This window comes from Lagopus leucura, unplaced genomic scaffold (genome assembly GCF_019238085.1).
Source record: "Lagopus leucura isolate 7727_CA_CO unplaced genomic scaffold, USGS_WTPT01 Super-Scaffold_100159, whole genome shotgun sequence".
Lineage (NCBI taxonomy): Eukaryota > Metazoa > Chordata > Aves > Galliformes > Phasianidae > Lagopus > Lagopus leucura.
Genome location: NW_024962335.1, coordinates 14620017 through 14639870, shown reverse-complemented (window position 1 = coordinate 14639870; position 19854 = coordinate 14620017). Strand labels below are relative to the sequence as shown.

At 39.6% G+C, this 19854-nt stretch overlaps 1 long non-coding RNA gene across 2 annotated transcripts; it reads left to right on the top strand.

The window, feature by feature from the left end:
* The first annotated feature begins 152 nt into the window (after positions 1 to 152).
* Positions 153 to 16459, top strand: LOC122190327. 2 transcript variants are annotated; one of them, XR_006182109.1, is made up of 7 exons: positions 153 to 237; positions 381 to 517; positions 3218 to 3370; positions 4178 to 4323; positions 4513 to 4619; positions 15821 to 15867; positions 16154 to 16459. It is a non-coding gene; the product is annotated as an uncharacterized LOC122190327 (long non-coding RNA). The 2 variants fall into 2 exon arrangements; XR_006182108.1 differs by lacking the exon at positions 153 to 237 and having other exon boundaries at positions 249 to 517.
* The last annotated feature ends 3395 nt before the right edge of the window (positions 16460 to 19854 follow it).

Below are 19854 nucleotides of genomic sequence, written 5' to 3'. Positions count from 1 at the left end.
CTGCCCCGGGCTCAGCAGCAGCTGCAGTGACTGTGTGTCTGTGTCATGTCTGTGCATGGGCGGGAGGAGGCGCGGCGCCGAGGCGGAGCCAGCCCGCTGACACGCCGCCCTGTGACAGGCAACGAGCGCCCAACCACTGGCAGCCGCGAACCGCCCGCCTTCACCGAGCGGCGCCTCTGGGCCGCTACACCTGGCCGGGAGGGGCGGAGAGGGGGAAGGCGGCTCCGCACCTCAGCGGTGAGTGGGGGGAGCGCGGCCGCGGGAGGTGCCCTGCCCGGGGGGCACCGAGCTGTCTTTAACGCTGTTCGGTATTTTTATTTATTTGTTTGTTTGTTTAAATTCTCCCCGTGCGATAAATCGTGTGTGCGTTGCTGAGGGAGGTGTCTGAAGCGCTATGGGAAGCACAAGCAGGACAGAAATTCCAGCAGGGGAGCCAGTGTGAACGCAGTTTTGAAGACATTGATCCCTTCCTAGGATGGTAGAGGAAGGAAAGTAGGCACGTGCTTTGGATACCAATGTAAGTAATCAGAAGCAGGAATAACAGGGATGCTGTTCAGTGTTTATTGCTTTCTTTTTCCAGAATTCCAGGAAGAATTCTTTTAGAACAGAACGTTGTTCTGTTGCGGATACCACAGATGCTAATTTCTCCTGTTCCATCAACTGTTTAAATGCTGTAATCGATTCTGAACTTACATTTTGCAGTAAGTACACTCTACCAAAATACCGTGAACTCAGAAGCAGATTATTCATGGGAAGATATTGTTTGCCAGACTCGATTAAGGCTTTGGTCCATCAACCACAGTGCTCTACCGCCAGCCGTGCTCACTGCCCGATGCTCCAGTCAGGAGTGGTATCAGATAGTAAATCATGAAGTTGAACGTGTCAGTGATATCACATAAGCATTGCTGACTACAAATTGACATAGGATGACAACTGGGAAAGCCTTTAGGAAAAAAAAAATAAAAACAATTCATAGAATGGTTTGAGTTGAGAAGGATTTTGAATGGCCATCTGTCCCACTCCCATGTGATGAGCAGGGGCACCTACAGCTGGATCAGGGAGTTCAGAGCCCCTCCAGCCTGTCTTTGAATGTCTCCAGGGATCCAGCATCTGCTCTGGGTAACCTGTTTCAGAACCTCACTATCCTTACTGAAAAAAAACTTTATATTTAATCTAAATCTCCCCTCTTTTAGTTTGAGACCATTTCTCCTTGCTCTATCAATTCAGAGCTGAATGATTTTCAGAGAAGCTATGATAACATACACATGTTGGTCTCCACAGTTTTCTTGAGCAAATTGAAGTCAGAATTGAGCTATACTGCAGTGAGTTATTCTGTCCATTCTCTTAAGAGAAGCAAAAGGATCACCTATCATGTAATAACGTCTTTATCTTTTTTTGCACTCGTGAAGGTTTACAACTGCTTTAGCGACAATCACGATGAAAGAATTGCTGGGGATGTATGGGGGAGGGACCAAGACTGTATTACGGTTTCATTATTAAGAAAACCACATTGTCTACTGCCTATCACTGGGAGTTTGAGCAGATTCATATTTTTTAGTCTCATGCTGTGTCCTAAAGATTTGTGAATTGTCAGAGTCTGATCCTGCTGAATGATTTCTACAGGTTCTTAAAGTTCTTGTCTTCTATTAGAACACGGAAATCTCAGCACCCACAAAAATTCTTAGGTTTTAAGAGCAGCATGGATTAATAGGATTAGCCAGCATGTCACCGTATGTGACAAATGATGGAACTTCATACTGCAACAAACTGTCTTATTTGAAATTGCTCTGCACCTGTCAGGTTGCTGTCCTACACAAAATGGAGAACAGTTGTTTGAACCCATGTCAGCATTAGTCAGACTCTGGCTGAGAGTGATTACTACCAGGTTACAAAAGCTGATGGGTGGGGGGAGCAACTACCTATAAAGAGAAAGTGTTTTTTTTTTTTGTTTGTTTTTTGTTTTTTGTTTTTTTATTGTGCTTATAAGTGAGTAATCTTTTAAAATTCATCATAAAAACACTTCATTCAACTTTGTCCTTGAAGACTTGAAGGAGCAGTTGCTTTGGGCATCGAGTAAACAGCTGATGCGGAAGGGTCCTTAGCCCAGGATAGCTAAACAAAACAAACAGGAAAAAAAGCTGCAAACATTTACATTTCAAATTTCATTTAGCCAGAAAGAAGCTTTCTCCAGAAGCTACACAGATTCTGGAACAGGAGGTCTCCTAACATTTTTTTAAAAAGTAAAACATGTGGTAATGCCAAGTAAATGTTTTGTAAACATGAACATGTATAAGGTTCAAAGCTTTAACGGTCACATTAATGAAAAATATACAAACCAGACTTTTTTTTTTTTTTTATAGGAACATGTCTATTTTGAGATTACATAAGTTTTTTAAAAATACTGTAGAGATTATCTCTAATGTGCATTACATTAAATTATACAGCTGTAGAATTATCACACAAGAGTTTGAGCTTGTTCTTTCTTTTTCCCTTACTGGAACAAGAGATAAAGGCATAAGAGTGCATGTATTTAGACAGGTTATAGTACTTTCACAGTAGCAAAACATCACTGAGCACAGTAAGACTGTGTCTGTTCGTAAGGCCTTGAAAATTTACACATTAGCTGAGTTTCTATGAGAACAAAATTATTTCCAGTATAATCATTTGATGTGAAAGGAAGGACGGGTTTTAAGGTCCATAAATATTCAAGCTAAGAGCGTACATGGAGTTCATCTCCTGTTGAGACCAATGAAGTCTTTTTTACATTCTTACAGTTGCTTCATTGTTCTAGATGAAGTCAACAAGTATGAGCGCTTTTGAGAAAAAAGACAGTGCTTTGTTCATCAAGTGACATACAAATGCTTTACTGCTTTATTAGTGCATTAATTGCTAGCTTCAATAGTGGCTAAAATATTCTTGAAAACTACAAAGGTGTCTCTGCCCAAATTCCTCCACAGGCACTCCTTTGATTAATGGACATTTTAAATACATGGTAAGACTGGTGCTGCTGTGTCACACTCAAGATTTTGGACATGCATGGACAAAAGAAAGTTATCCATTAGCTGCTTTTGTGTGGAGTTAGTGGAATAGCTACTTTTGCATAGAAGTTAGGATATTGTCACAGGGAACCAGAGGCTGGCTGGACTGTGTTAACTGATGCACTTCAACACAGAAGGTTAGGACTCTTTGTTCATAAATCTTCATTCTTGACTTCTAGATGTGAAACTGCATGATTGTTAATGATATCAGTACAAAGAGCAAGACTAGAAGTCTGAAGCAAGTCCCAGTCTGTGAGATTCTTCTTATCATCTGCCGCTACAATGAACACAGGGCTACTGAAGGACCAACTGCCCAACATCTCTTGTAGTAGGTAAGGTGTTTTAGACAGGAAATGACAGAGATATAATCTTTATAAAAACAAGTGTCTAGTTCTTGAGCGTAAAATGGAAGCCCCATTAGATACGCTCTCCCTTATGGACACTAAATTAAATTTTAATTGAGAATTTCCTGTGCATGTAACAAAAACAAACAAACAAACAAACAAAAAACCTACTGCACAAAAAAAAACCGAACCAACCCAGCCCTTCTGGCTATAACAACTGGGGAAAAAAAAATCTTAAACCTTAAAATTCATGCCTTTAAGTGATTAGAAAACATCATGAAAACCTAAAACATTTAGAATTCAGAGGAAAATAAATTATTAAACAGAAATGTTTGTCTTCTATGCCAAAGTCAATTTCTGACAATAAACTGAATATTTTGTGATTAAATCATGTTGAATTTCATACACATTTCTCCTGGAATTCAATTGTGCTTCTGACCCAAAAAGGAAAATGTAAACATCTCTACTGGCATCTTAGGTAAGTGTACGATGCTACAATCTAAGAAAAGATGAAGGAGAGGGGTATTTTTCTCTACTTGTTATCTTTGTACCAGAGAAAAGTGTTGATAGATTTTCTGTTTTATTGTTGCTGTCAGTTACTAATTTCCCTTTGTTATGACTTAGTTAAGTGGAGAATAGTTGTTTTTTTGGTTGTTTGTTTTTAATCTGTTTTGTTTTTAAAAGAAGGAGTAGTGCTTTTAAAACCATAACAAATAGTGGTAAGAAGTAGAAGAGTAAGTATGCACAACCTTAATTTTGTGAAGTTAATCTAATTTGGCATTATTTTTTTTTAAGTTGAGATCTACCAAGATGATCAAGTCAGTTCTACATTGCTACTTACTGATGACTTTTTTGCTAATCTGTCACGTACAACTCAGAAAAGAATTTGTTTTTTACTCCATAAAGTTTACACCAGTGTTTCCAGAGATCTCAGTAACTCAGTAAGTATATCCTATAAAATGAGTAACAAGTGCCATGTTCGAAATGATATGCTTTTGGTTCGTGGGGTTTTTTTTTTGATGTTGTTTTGTTTCTGATGTAGTCTTCATTATATGCTACTCGCAGTGAAGTTCTGGATAATATACAATAGCATAATTTGTCTGTATTAACATGTATCCTTCCATTTACAGAAGCTTCTGGTTAAAAAAAAGTGACACTGGACAAACTTTAAGTATCTTTGAATTTGCTTAGCCAGGAAAATGAAATTGACCCTGATACTCTTACAGTCTAAATCAAGGTATGTTGAATTAAGTAATGCAACTGCAGTGATTCCTATGGTATTCAATCTAGACTATCCTTTGTGTCCCAATCTGTGTTATGGGAAAATGTGTATACACATATATTATACATACACTTTGTGAAGCTTCTTTTCTGTAATTATTTCTATTTGCTTCACCTCAGTCCCAAACAAATAAGGGATATATTGTTTATCTCTTGTTATACAGTCTGTTTTCTTTTGTTACACGTCTCCATTTATTCCCCCATCGTATGAATGTTAAATGAGATTATGACAAGCCTCAACTAAATTGTAAACCTATATAATTAATATCTGCTATCTTTTCTAGAAGAATTAAAGTGCACAATGTATTGTTCCTTCAGTCTTTGCCTTATGCATTTAGATTTTAATTCACCTAAGGAAACCTTTTACTTCTGAGGTAAAAATGAGGATCAAAACAAGACCTTTTGTTTCCATTAGAAGCACTTAATGGTCTTCTTGTTTTCAGAAGGTCTAATTGTTTTCAGAATAGCTTCATTAACTTCTGAAAGTGTTACCAAGACAGGCGTCCCCAGAGCCAGGATGCTAATGAGAAGGAAAACTGGCCGTAGAGTAGTTGAAGAATGGTGTCTTCTTTAAAAGAGCAAGAAGGCTCATTCAATCATTGACAGAATGTTTCTGCCAAGAAGTAGGAATAACTGCCAGTGATACAAACTCAGAGAATACCTGTGACAAATGACTTATTCCCACAGTCAAATGACTTCTTCAGACAACCAACAACAGGAAGCTCTCAGACGATTAAGTGAATAGTGCTGAGATGTTCGTCAACTTCAGTGCAGTCCAAGTAGTGTCTTTTGTGGCCAACTTTATCTGTCAGCTCCAACATTCCTAATTCAGTAGGTTAGGCATGTTTGGAGGGTGCTTTAATTGCTTTCTTAGATGACAGAATGGCAGTAGCAGCACATTTGGTCTTCATCACATTCACACTCATTTTATATTGAAGCTCTTTCATGTCCAGCCAAAAAAAAAAACCAACCAAAAACCAATAAACTTACGCAGAACTGAAGAATAAGCAGATATAAAATGTAAACATGATAATTGATAACAACATACATCCTAAATCTGTATAAAAATACCTGAGTTAAAAACAGTGACAGTGACAGTGAGCTGCACTGAGCTCTCTGTAGCCAAGACTGTCAATTCTAAAGGAAGTTTCTGTGTTCTTGCTGTCATTTGATAAGTTGTGAACTATGATCTGGGCTTGCTACATTGGCAAGAGAATAGGGAAAGTCACCTCATCTCAATAGTAAAACTGTCAGTAGTAAAAGGGTAATTCTCAGTCTCTCCAGTAGTTACAGGGAAGCTGATACTAAGGTCAAACAGCAAGACAAAAGACCAATACTAGTGCCAATGAACATGTCAACATTAAGGACTGTTTTTTCAGAGGAGTACTTTAACACTTCAATATTCTGTGATTCAAACAGTATCTGGACACAGTAGAGGTTTTTTCATTGATTCTTAGATAAAACTAAAGCTGTTAGACATTTTAGAGGCCACCCTGACAAGGCTGGACCCAGAAAAAGGATAGTCCTTCGAAGTCTGAAGATGACATTGAAGGAACTCAGCAACAGATACAAAAAGTCCCAACCAATTCAATAGGCATTATACACCCTCTGTGTGTACTTGCTCCTGAGCTTGGCAACCACACAAGTCTAGGCACTGGTGCTTACTCTAAGATTACAGTCTGTATCAGATTGCGTACTGAGGAAAAGAATAAGCTTTTGCCATTATGATGGCATCAGAATTGACAACTCCTGCAGTACTTACAAAGTAAAGACCAGATAAGGCAAAGTTTCCAGTGAAATCAAAATGCATTTAAATCAGTTAAATTAATTTAGTCTACAGAGAGGAAAAATAATTATAAATATCAGTTTTCTAACTCACAAAATCACAGCAGTGCAATTGGAAATGTTACTGGCATGGTGCCCTTTCCCTGTGTTGGTAGTATCTCCAAGTGTGCTGCCTTATTGTTTCTGTGCTAGATTGATATTGAAGCAACTACAGTGTAAGGGAATGACTCATAATCTTTCCAGTACTAGGCTTGATGCCCATGGCATTTTGAAACTTTCTACCCACCTTCTTCCACTCAGCATAATCAAAGGCAAAATAGGTGCAGCCAAAACAAGTGTTCATTAGTAGGAGGTTCTGTATTTTCCTACCTTCTCCCAAATCAAGGTGAAAAACGTGTAGGCTTTATGACAAACGCAGTGTTACCTCTACTGTGGCAATCAGTAAGTTGTACTATAGGAGAATGACACATTTTTATCAGCTAGCTCACTGAAAGGAAGGACTGGTTGCAAGTGATACCTTGTGCAGGGCAATCTCTTGAGAGGTAGATGGCTGAGGGGCAAGGTTGTCAGCAGCTGGACCCTCAAAAGTAGTTTTATATTAAAAAAATATCTGAGAATCCTGCTAGGGAACAGTGCCACCAGTGTGTGGGCATAAATAGATGGATTTTACTTACATAAGCCCCTTAAAATCCCTGTGTGATTAATAGAAGCTTGATAAAGGGGACAGCTGCATTTGTAAAGAATCTATACTCATTAGGTGAACTCATACCTCTTGTTCTTCCAAAGCTAAGAGAGCTCATTCTCTCTTGAATTGTTACCAGGCTTTCAAAAAAGAATTTTTCTGAACTGGTTACCCCTCTGTATTTGAGCCTAGTTGGGAATGGTTACTGGAACTAACAATGGGCAATTTATTTCTTCCATGGAGAACAAAAGAGCCTCTTAGGAAACACTGATTTTCAGTTTCCTTTGCTGCACCAAGCCTAGTAAGGGTATATTTTCTATGCTAAAATGTTAATATGTTGGGCTGATTAACATCTCTTGAACAACATGATCACACAACACGATCAGTAGCCCCACAGTCCCATACTTTCCAGTTCATTTTGAGGTAACATACAGGTATGTTGTGCCTTTTCTATTGATAACCTTCCCTTTTGTAAATAAAAGTTTTAAACTCAGAAGAGAATATTTTCTGCCCCAGTACATCTGTATCAACTTCATCCCCCTCAGCAAACTGCTAACTCTACAACTATGCTCAGGCTTCTGTTAGGTGCATGCTGTTTTATCAGGGACAGAAAGATGGACTTCTTTTATAAAACAGGATGAAGTGGAAAGAGTAGATTCAGTAGGACAAGTAGTTGATATAAATTACTAAGAAATACAATGCCAAAAATATCCTGTCTCCATCAGTTTAAATTCACACCTACTCCTATCTGAGCAGGAGAAAGAAAAAATGAAATCTCCTTCAGCTTTCAAAACTTCATCCATCTCCTGAGAATCAAATCTTCAGCTGGCAGATGTCAGCAGGCAGCACCAGAACCATACCGTATTCCTGGAGGATCCACTTTTCAACACTAGACTGCCACAGCTTGAGTGTCAGAGTCACAGATAACTCCCAGCATTACTTGAGGGCAGTTAAATTCCCTGGGGACCTTGTGTGATGTTGTCAGCCTGACTGGGTAGTAAAGCAGACCACCACTTCTGCAGGTGGGTAGAGGGTGCACTTAATGTTTTAGTCTCTTCCTATTGCTATGTCTGTTACCAGTTATTCTTAAAAACCAATTGCTTTCCTGAGACAGACATTGGGTCCCAATGAACCGCATCAGTAGTGAATTGTCTGGGAGGGAGGACAGCATTAAGCGAACCAAATAGAAATTGTAGAAATAGAAATGGTACTGAGTGGACTTGGAGTGGACAGTGAGCAAAGAGAAAGGAACCCAAGAGAGTTGCATCATGTAGTAAATACTATTTAGGTGAAACCATCACAGTAGTACGCCAGGCAGGAATGTAAATGGTGGAAATGTGGGTGTAAATGTCTTCTAGGCTGTTTAAGTTAAGGCTGTTACTGTGGAAAGACGCATAGCTTCTAATTAGAATGCATGTTGAAAACCCTGCATCATAAAAATGGAGAGCAGAATCTGAACATGCTGCATATCATGAATCCGACTGAATAGGACTCAGAGAGGAATTGACAAGGGTGTTTTAGCAGTCACTGAAAATTATCTCATGGGTTCTTTATGTAGACGTGTTTTTGTGGTATCAAGCTGCAGGAGCTTAGGAGTTTTGTAGAGCTTCTTGAAAGTGCTGTTGCTCACTAGATGTCTGAGACTCTCTTCAGCAGCACTGAAGATTCCATCCTCAGCCACAGTGAGTTACCATAGACCATACCATATGACCATACCATAGACCAGCAGCATATGGGTGCTGAGACCACAATTCTGACAAAGTTGTGCAGACATGCTCAATGCTGTGTGCTGCAACTTGGCCCAGAGAAAACAAGAAGGCTTTTATAGGAAATATGAAGACTTTTGCAAGAGACCAGCCCCAGGTGTGGATAAAGTAGGACACAATCTAGAACAGCAGAATGACTGTGGTCCAACAGACTACTTTGTGCCTAATCTGTAGTTAACCAGATTGGCTCCTACTACTGCTGTTGTCACCAGAGTACAGACAAGATGTCTGGTGTGATGTCTGTCCACTGCTGGGATTGAGAGTCCTCTGCAGCAGCGTTGGATCTGGCGACATGCTACTCACCCTCATAGAAGTACTGGAGTTGACCACTACTTCACTGTATTGTCTCCAGCCCATCTCATTCCTTTCCCTTGGCAACAGCATCTTCAAGTCCCTCAGCTTTGAAACAGAAACACTGCATTTAGCATGTGTTGAGATTTTTGAGCTGGCTGTGCTTTGTAGCACAGGTCTTCCATATATACCAGAAATTCACACTGATTAAATACAACTGTCATGTTCAGTTCCTTAGAAGGTTTGTCAAACAAACAAACAAAGCTAGCTTTTAAAGAGAATTGGTATGGTGGAAGGCAACCAAATCCAGGACAATGTAGTAACAAAATATGGGTGGAAATCAGATGTGCACGCACCATTTATCATAATAGGAGATTATTCGATGGTATCGCTACAATTCTATGCTTACATGCCTTTTAAAAAAAAAATTTAAGAAAAATTGTGCTAAGTTCTTTTACCAACCAATAGTACCTAAAGGTGTTACTCTTAGTAGTTATGAACAAGAGAGGAGTGATGTCGTACAGTGCTATTCATATACCACACAACTAAACTCACCAGCTTTCTAAGAGCAACAATCAAAACAACATTCTCTCCCCCGCCCAGAGCATACAGATCCATAAATTCTATAAACCTCACATTTACACAAAGTACAGGTCTCATTGTGTTCAGAATCGTTAGACTTAGTGAATGAGTGATGCAGAACCTCCTTACAGAATAGCTGTAATACACTGAAAGTGGAGTTGAGGTACATCAGGCTCTGAATCTCTCCACTGATTTTTGACAGGAATCTGCTCTATTCCCTTATACTTACTAGATCCTTTCTTTGAAAGGAGAACTAAACAGTCGGAATTGATTATCACGTTATTGTTTCAAAGGAAACCGAAAGATGCTGTAGTTAAGAAGAAGTAATTAGGCAGACTCTACTACTTTTTGAAAACATAGCTCTGAGGAATAAGTAGTAATTCATGTGAAATACATAGTAGTGTTCTGCTCGGAGGGGGAGAAAAGAAAAGCAACCTGAGCTCTGCACTTTTGTAGCTATGAGTCTCTTCTAAATTTGTGATCTTTTTGCATGTTTCTGGATTGTTTTGTTAAAGCAGAAATTCACAGATGCAAGTGGAGATATCTGGACAGTAGGAGGGAGTAAAAGGTAACCAGCATGAAAAACAGCTGTGGAACACAGGCAAGATGCTGGTTTCACTGTTTTTGTTTTTTTTTTTGTTTGCTTTCCCCCTCTTCCCCCCCATATGATTTGTGTTTGTGAGGTTTGCATTCTGAAAGCCTTAGCTCCCTGTTAATGCAGATTCTCATCTAGGATTATATACATTTAAATCCTCGTACTGTTGTAAGCAATGAACATTAGCAACCTTTATTTACACTGCTGTTCTATAAAAAGCAGAGGAAATGCCGAAAAGAGGATATTTTCCTTTGGCAAAAGGACACAACCTGATTAGAATATTATATAATGTTAATATTCATTTGGCATCTTTTTTGAGGCAGATCTAGAAATTCAGCACCTAAGATGGTGGTGGCAACTGCATGCTGGAAAAAATGAAATTGTCTGTCTGAGAACTTTTTAATGACTTGTTCAGAACTGATTGGTAAAGGTAGCTGAGAAGGAGCACGTGGGAGGGAAAGAAGAATGGCTGCCAACACTGCAAGAGTCCCTGTTCCTTCCCTTACAGTTATGACAGAAAGGGAATGTTGCAGCCATAAGCGGGGATAGATTGGAGGAGGACCAGGAATACTGACAGGTACTCCCACCTCTGCCAGAGGCCAAGTACCCAAGCTTCATTCAAGCACTCAGAAAAGGAATTAGGCTCTACTGAAGAAGCAGCCAACTTGAAACAATTCTGTGATGGATCTTAAGCCAGGAATCAAGGCCAGCCTCCATGTTGGCAGGGCAGTGAATCCACTGACCCAAGTGCAGCCCCCCGTAACTTGGCAGCATGAGCAAAGACAGATTCAGTGACAATCCTAGGTAAGGCACGGTGAAGAAGCAGCTCCACAGTCCAGCCAGTCTAGTCAGGAGCAGAGTGCTGCAGCTTGGGGCTGCAATACAAACCTGTTTGAGCCAAAGACTGAAGCAAGCACAGATACAACATTCACATAATTCAGAGCAAAAGTAAGTTCTCAAACCTGAACTTGAATAGCTCTGGAACATGGAAGAGAGTGGGCAGGGTCCCAGATGAGGCAGGTTTGGGCAATTAAGATCTGTTAATGTACCCAGGACTCTAAGGAGAAAAAAGAAAATGGCTCTTACTTTCTGTTGTGTTGTATGTCTTTCTGCTTGCTAAGAAGAAGTAATATGAAGTATGTATTTATGGTTCATCAGAACAATAACTGCTGCCTGAGCAGCAGTCTTTTCAAAGAGAGTAGAGAGAAGTTTGTAGATTAGAAAAAGGAAAAAAAAAAAAAAAAAAAGAAGAAAAAAACAACACCACTACCAAGTCAATAGGTATTACAAAATTAAGAGCAGAGGAATGAATTAGACTTACAGAGAATTAATGAGGTTTATGGATGGGGTAAAGGAGTGGTGAATTCAGTGGAAAAAAAGGCTTGCAGAGGAAGCGTTAATGGTACGTGAGGGGCAAAAAGTGGGGGAGAGGAGTGTGGCAAGGAGAAAAGATTGCAGGATGGTGAAAAAAAGTCTGAAGTGGAAAATGAAGCAAGAGACCTATGCAAAAACAAAACAAAACACACAAAAAACCCACAAAGAATAGAGGAGAAAGAGACAGAGGCTGTTTTGGAGAACTGAAGGAAGTCTGAAATCTGGGAAGAGATCATAGAGATGAAGGAGGGAAGACAAACTATCTTCTGAATTACAGCTTGTAGACCATCTAGTGCTCTGAATGAGTCAACAAATCTCTTCCCATCTGTGGAACCCTCGAAATATCTCTAGGTACATTTATATCCTGTCCTATGGAAATGCATTTCACTTTCTGTATCACTCAAGAACCTCACAACCAGAAACGATAATTACTGAGCTCAACTGTCCCATCAGTAACCAACTTGAATAGGATGACCAGTGAATGTGACAGCAGGCAGTGGAACGTTAATGAGTAGAATAATTATAATCCTATAGATGGTAAATGGGAATGACATAACAGCCACGTTGGCTCCTGCTCACTCTAAGCTTGTGCATCAAAGAGGTATAGTCAGTGAGTCTCCAAATGTTACATAACAAAAGCTGAGATAAAAGGGCTGAGTCTGTCTCCGATCTGATCTTCACTGTGAAAAGGGGAGGATATTTTATGAGCTATCAATCTGAGTACAAATAAATGTAGAATTTAAGAAAGAACTGATGAATTTGATTTATAAATAAAGTGTAGAGAACAATCCCTGATGTGTAAGAATTCTTTACAGCCTTCAAGGACTCTGGTCCACTTTTACAACCCAATACAGATTATGTTGCAAAGTAAATTATTACATGTTAGCTTCTGTAGCAGACCCATTAACATCGAAACAGATTGCAAAGAGATTATAAAGTGGTTAATGCACTTGTTGCATAGCAGAGCTCTGTAGAGCTGACTGTTTATCCTGGTTTCCTGTTAATTTGGCAAGAACTGAAGTTCTAGTCTTCAGCACAGGCCAAGACGTGTCAAACAGGATGATCTGATGAACACTGATCAATGAGACTAATGATATCTGATTATGGGAAGTGTTCCTGCCACATTGGCACTCCCAGTTCTTCTCACAATAGACAATGAGAATGTTCTCAGCTGCTTTTGGCCCTCCCTGTACACTGTTGAAGACTTCACCAGAATTCAGATGAAAATGTCTTTATCACAACATCACGGTCTCATCTTTTTTTGGTCACAGCTTTATTAGCAAAAATATTGTTCCAACACAGCAAAGTAACTCAGGGTAAGACTTTAGGCTCAGCAGTTGCTGGCTTTCTTAGGATTTTCTCCCAAATACTCGGTCTAATAACCCATACCTGTCTCCAACAGGCAGGAGATTCTGGCAGATTCCGACCTCTGCTGCGATTCTGGGGCAGTCCAACTCGAAGTTCAGATAAAGATTTTTATCTTATGAAGGTTTCACAGCTCTTTCTGTAGAATGGGATGCAGAGGAAACATCTAAATTAGATAAATGATATCGCAGAGGTTGTAATGCAAAATCAGACTAGTTAAAATTGCAGAGGGAGCATTTTTCAGCAAAAGGCAGACATGCCTCCCTGAGCTTAGAGTCCTCAGTGAGAGAAAGGTAGCACTGGAACTCTATGACTTCAAGGGCTTATGGGAAAAGAAAATGTATTTCTTGGAGAATGCAAACCAAACCAGCCGGTAGGGAGGGGTGATGGCAGATGCTGCAACTTCTGCTTTGAGGTAGGAGGGAGAACAGATGAAATAAAGGGAACGTGTTCCAATATAATAAATAGCTGGCTGGAGGAATAAAGGTTCATGAAATAAAAGCAAAGGAAAATAACACAGTGTCTCAGCGTATTGGAAGCTGGAGCTTAATGTAGAGCTACATTGTCTTTTCATAGACAGAGACAATTTTCTCTTAATGAGAATTTTATTATTTTTCCCATCTCCATGGTACAAGAGGAGCAAGGCTCTGGTGTCTCACAAAGGTAAAGTTACAGCCAGACAACCCCACAGAGTGTCAGAGAAGAAAGGTTTGTAATGATGGCAGCAAGGTTTCCATAGAGGATGTCAACTTGGAAGAAAAATACTGGTCTGAAAATGCTACGTGCTGTAATTTAAGTTTCAAGCTGAGATGGATGGAAAGCTCACACTGAGAAGGAAGGATGATGGGGTTGCTACTGGACTAGCAGCTGGTAATGGATCGCCACATGAAGACAGTTTTTCACTTGAGCATTAACTTCACTGTGTTTCAGTCCTGTTGATCTCACCTCTGAGTTTACATCCGTATGCCCCTAGCATCTCCCTATGCATAGTATATATTACGTTAGAAGAAAAAAGAATTGGAGAATGCTTTCTTACGAGACCAAGCTAAGCAAGATGCACATCTGGCAGCAGCCAGCATCTTTAGTAATAGAATATTCAGACCATTGCATCTGCTTCATTCTAGGACTGGCTCCAACACTTGGTCAATCTCTGCTTTACAGAAGAGCTGACAGATATCCTATTCTAGACTACATCTTTCTCAAAAGAAGCAAAACTGAGCTTAAAAAACAAAACACTGTAGTCACAGAAGCAACAATAACTGACCTCCCTTTCTGGCAATGACCAGAGGGACAGCTGAGAACACACTTTACTGAGGTAGAAGCAGTAATACAGAAATTATTCATTCCCTTAGCAACTAGGACAACCTCTTGTTTAATTAGCACATCTTAGTTTGAACTTCGCTAATAAAGCCTGCCTACACTACACGCTCACCATGGTTTAGGTAATCTAGCAGTTGCCAACATACGGCAGCATTCCACGCTTCTACATCCTGATGTTCTCTGCACTAGCACTCCATTCACAGATCCCACATCTGCAGGCATGCTGTGGGTGGTGGTAATGAATGATACATCCATGCTGGTTTCTCACCGTGGACTCATGATCCCACATCCCACCACAAATTTCCATGGGCTGGCAGGCACAGGGTGTTGTGGAATGACTTCTGTGTCTTCTTTTGGGATTTAGAAGGTTGTTGCCTTTACCAAAGGAATGCAGTCACTGGTGTTAGTTTAGCAGGATGTGGTAGAGGTATAAAAAGGCTTCCTCACTGCCCGAGCAGCCCCTGATAGCACATCCTCCCATCTTGGCACTCTGAGCCACTCTCTTCTGGAGCCTCTTGCCCAACAGCATCACTGGTGACTAATGAACTTGTGTAGGAAATGACCCAGATTCAGTGACACCAGGAATTGCAGAATTCACACTTCTAGAAAATGTGTCAGATGAGTTTGTAGTACCATTGTGTGTTGTTTCTAGAAAAACAGTCCTTACAGGGGGAAAAAAAAAAAAAGAGAGAGATAAAGGAAATTGTAAGAATAGTTAAATAAAAACTTGATCAAGGAAATTAAATGTCTGGATGAGAACACATTTTTGGACAAAACTGAGGGTTTACTAAATCATTGTTATAGTTCTAACTGTAGCTCACAGAGACCTATTGAAGCTTTGTCAGCATAGCAACTGTAGCAATAAGCTTAGAGCAGACGGTAAAACTCATCTGAAATACAACATGATCAACTATTTATTCTGGGCTAAATGCTGTTCTGACATGGATATTGAAGAGGTAGAATTCAAAGCTAGCATGAGCATGCCTGTATGAAATGCTGCCACTCTAGTGGAATAAATCAAGGTCTTAGAGATTAAGACTCGCTACATAGTGAAGCATGAGAGAAACAATGCATTCAAAAAGGAGTTAATGGGTTATTTAATAACAAGATGAATTATGGAAACAAACTCTTCATCTTTTTGTTTTAATTAATTAACCCTGGGGATTAAGTAAAGAACTCGAGATCACGTGTTCAGAAAGCCTGCTCAGCAGAAAAAATGGATTAAGCTGTTATTTCTTGTGGGACATGTTCAGTGTACTTCTACCTGCAGTTTATGTAAAAGGGTATGTTAAGAGGTGTCTTAATTACAAGATGTACAAGTTAGAAATGTCAAAGGGGAGTATTTCACAATTAAAAAAAGGTGATTTATGCAGTCTTTTTTTTTCTTTTTTTTCTAGTGTTAAAGAATAAAGAACTGAAAGAGGGAGCTGCTGCATCCTCAAAGGTGAGAGCTATCTGTTTGAGATACTAGCAAGCCCTTGCAAAAGTAGTTTATGGAAAAAAAAAAAAAAAGCATGCCAGAATCAGTAAATACACAGTACATTGTACAGTGTCATACATACATGATAATGAGCCTGTGTTTTCAAATGAGGATAATACTGGAGCCACCTGTTCTGCATGTCTGTGATTGGCCAAGAGGACCTCCAGAGCTTCCTGCCAACGTTCTGTGATTCTGTGGCTCTGCTAACAGTAGCAACTAGGTGCTTGTTTTCTGTGTTTGAAAATTTCAGGCTTTTAATGGATCGTTGCCCCCCCGTCAGAATCAAAGACACAGAGAAGTGAAGTGTTGTGATCAAAGACGTACATCATGTGTCTGAAATGGAATCCAGGAAATGCAAATTCAACTGGCACAAAGGACTGTCACCTCTTTGCTCTGGTTATGTGCATCTCTAAATTAGCTGTTAGATAATTTTGCCACTTCGCTGAACTTTTGCCCATTGTGCACTGAAGGCATTTATTCTTCCTTGTCCAGGAAGAAAGGCTTTAGTAGTAGTTATGAAGATAAAAGAGAGAATAAAGCTCCCATGCTAATCTTATGTTTTGTGTGTTTTCTTATTAGACTATAAAAGTGATGTTCCCAAAGGTGTGGAGTCAGGGATATTTTAAAACTGCTGATGAGCATCATTCCATTGCTAACTTAAGTAGATTTACCCAATGCAAAAGGCAGTTTGTTCTATTACAAAATCAATTCCTACTGCATAGAGGCATAACAGGAAGGTGTAACATCAACTGCATCAACTACTGTAATAGTGAAGTTGGTCTCCTGGTTTTCTCTTGTAAAGTTTTTGGAGATCTACTTATGAAAAATGCAGCAGAGGCAGGTAATGTACTGTTTTTCCATAGTTCAATTGCTTCTGTCTGCGCTGGCAGATACTCCTCTCAGCCCATTAAAATATGAGATTGAAAGGATGCTATCAATTCAGAATACTTCTCCTTTAGCTGCGATCGTAATAACACCTCGGAACACACACAATAAAATGGCTTTCCAAATGAAATCTGACATTCTTGAGCACTGCCGTTTGTTTTCATGCACCAGTCCCCCAGCCTGACAGTTCCTGATGAACTCCTGCCCCAGGAGTCAAAAACAAGTAAGTGTTTTGGATTAAAAATACTTTTAAAACAGTAAACTTAGGCATGAGGGCTCCTGTCAGCAACTTGCTTTTGCACATAAACAGTGAATGGGATAAAATACATAACTTCCTTTTTTTTTTTTCCCTTTGTATTATCATTACTTTTTCCTGGACAGTGGGCAGAACTAAAGCTGATTGTTTGTGTGTTGGTTCTCTCTTGCTCGCATTTCATATGGGTTTGCCATTAGTTTAAATGGCTGGAGTCTGTCTTTGCTGGAGAAAGAACACTGTGAGTTCTGATTTGCCATTATGATAAAACACATTGTAGTGATAATGTATAGCACATGGAAAACTTCAATGAAGTAACGTTAAAAAATACGTCAATGCTTGAATTTTTTAGATGCGTTTAGCACCCATTCCTGAAATGCATTCTTTTAAGTGGCAGGCTAACCAAAGACCACAACTTTTGCCATAAGCTTCAGTAGCCCAAGTGGAAGCAAAAATCCCGCTAATCTAGTTTTACCCACAGCATGGTGTAATGTGAGCCCCTCTGTTTCACACAATCAAGACACATTTGGCCAGTCAAGGGGATTGGCAGGTTCACCATCCTTAACAGCTTTATAATTGGATTTTTTTTTTTTTTTTTTTTTTTGCCAGTTTGTGTGCATTTATCAGCAATGTCTACATCAAAAGAGGTCAAGCAGAGCTTCCCCAAGCTCACCACTGCCCTTTCCACAATTCAAATCACTCCTTTAAACATTATAAGGCTGTCATTTTTCTCTATGGCATCTGTGGATTAGGGTAACATTTACTTCAGATGAAATGTATTTCCATAAGACTGATGGAGGGCCCTTGTAGTCTTTCTTGCCTTTGGGAGCAAGGCAAGAGGAAATGCCAAGGGCAGGCCTCTTTCAGATTCACAGTCTTGTTTCTTTCTGATCCAGTGTGTATTTCTATTTTATTCTTCCTTTAAGCAATGAATTGAGCTCCTGCAGCAGAGGAAGTATTGTTGACTTATAGAGTACATGCATAGTGGAAAGGTTACTTCAACCAGAAAAAATAAAAAAAAAGGAAAAAAAAAAAAAGAAATAAAGAAAGAGAAAATGTCCCCCAAATTATGTATGTTGATCTGAAGAAGGAAAATTTTCTTCTCATAAACAGTTGTGTCAAATGAGGGCTCCTCCACAGCACTCTGGCAGTCATTTTGGATGAGTTCTGCTATTGTTTTTAACAGTAAAATGAGCACAATGGTCATACTCAAGAACCAGACTCCTAGGTCAGAATCCCATATTTTTAAGAATTGTACAAACAGTCCCAATTTGTCACCAAGTAAGGGATCTTACAACTCTTAAAAAGAGCATACAGAGCAATTTTCAGGCCAAAAGATACTTGCTTTATTTTGCAAATAAGGTCACACAATAAATTTATTCTTTGTGTGGACACAGTAAGAATCTATTTACTACTCACTAAGGGCTTTTTTTTCTTTTTTTTTTCTTTTCAAATTTCCGAAGTTCCTCCCTGTCATCTGCAAAAATGTTTGTGATAGCAGTGCGAGGATGAAGGCTTTATCTTAATTCCTTGACATGAATATGCCCTGTCCTTCTGTCTCTAGGGAGAGCTCAAGTGGGAAGAGTCACAGAGACAGTACATGTCTCTCCTAATTACTTCTGTCAATGAGAAGGAATGTAATAAAAGAAGGCCATTAATGGACTTCAGTACTGCTCACAGTCAAAGTACGTGAGCCTTGTGTCAGGCAAAGGTTGGGAGGGTTAAAGCAATTTCACTACTTGTTTGAACTTTCTGTTCACTGGAGCAAGAGGTCTACAGGCTGGAGCTCAGCTATGAGAATGCAGCCTCTGTTGTAGCTTGCTCCCGTATTCAAGTATACACAAAAGTTTGTTGTCCCTCCAAGAGCAAGGACAGTGAGAGCCGTTAGTATGAACACTCGGATTAAAGCACACATGCTTTAGCACAAGGTAAAGGAACAACCACATCTCGGATGAAATCAGTTCCCTTCAACTTTTCAGAGGAGATTTGGGGTTTGGCTGAAAGCAGAAACAATAAGATAAAGCTTTTTACATTTTTTAGGGTTTCTTTTGTTTGCTTGTTTTTTCACTAATGTTAACATACTGTATACCAACCCTGACAACTTACATCAGACTTGCCATCCTTCGAGGCAGCCAACTACAGCATGGGTTTTTAAAATTCTAGCTAGAAGTTCAAAGCTATCCAAAGAATCTTGAAGCCTTAATGAAGTACTCATGGTCTGGATATAAGTATTCAAGCCTGTATTCATTACTAGTGCGTGTACAGTCATCTGCGCTTAATGATATCTGAGTTTTGCAAGACAAATTCAATCTCTTGCTCATGTAATTCCTGCTTTTCAGAGACTGCACACTCATGGCTTTTCACATAATGGAGGTCGTTTATTTCTGTATTGCATCACTTTGGAAATGTAAATGTTTCTGGAATGCTACTCATCCACACTGTTTAGATATCTGGTTGAGAATAAGTGATAGAATCCTAGAATCATTAAGGCTGGAAAATACCTCTAAGATCGTCTAGTCCAGCTGTTAACTTACCACCAATGTTGCCCACTAAACCGTGTTCCATAGTACCACACCTACACATTTCTCTATAAGCTCCAGGGATGGTGACTCCACCACCTCCCTGGGCAGTGTGTTCCAGTGAGTGATCATCACTCTTTCTGTGAAGTTGGAGCCAATGAGAATTCAGTTCAGTGCTTGTTCCCTGAATAACTACATTGTGCAAGTTTTCCTCATGTTTCCTCTATCTTCTCTGCTCATCATGAACCTTAAGTGTATACTAGAAAGACTCATCCTACAAGAGAAGAATTTTAA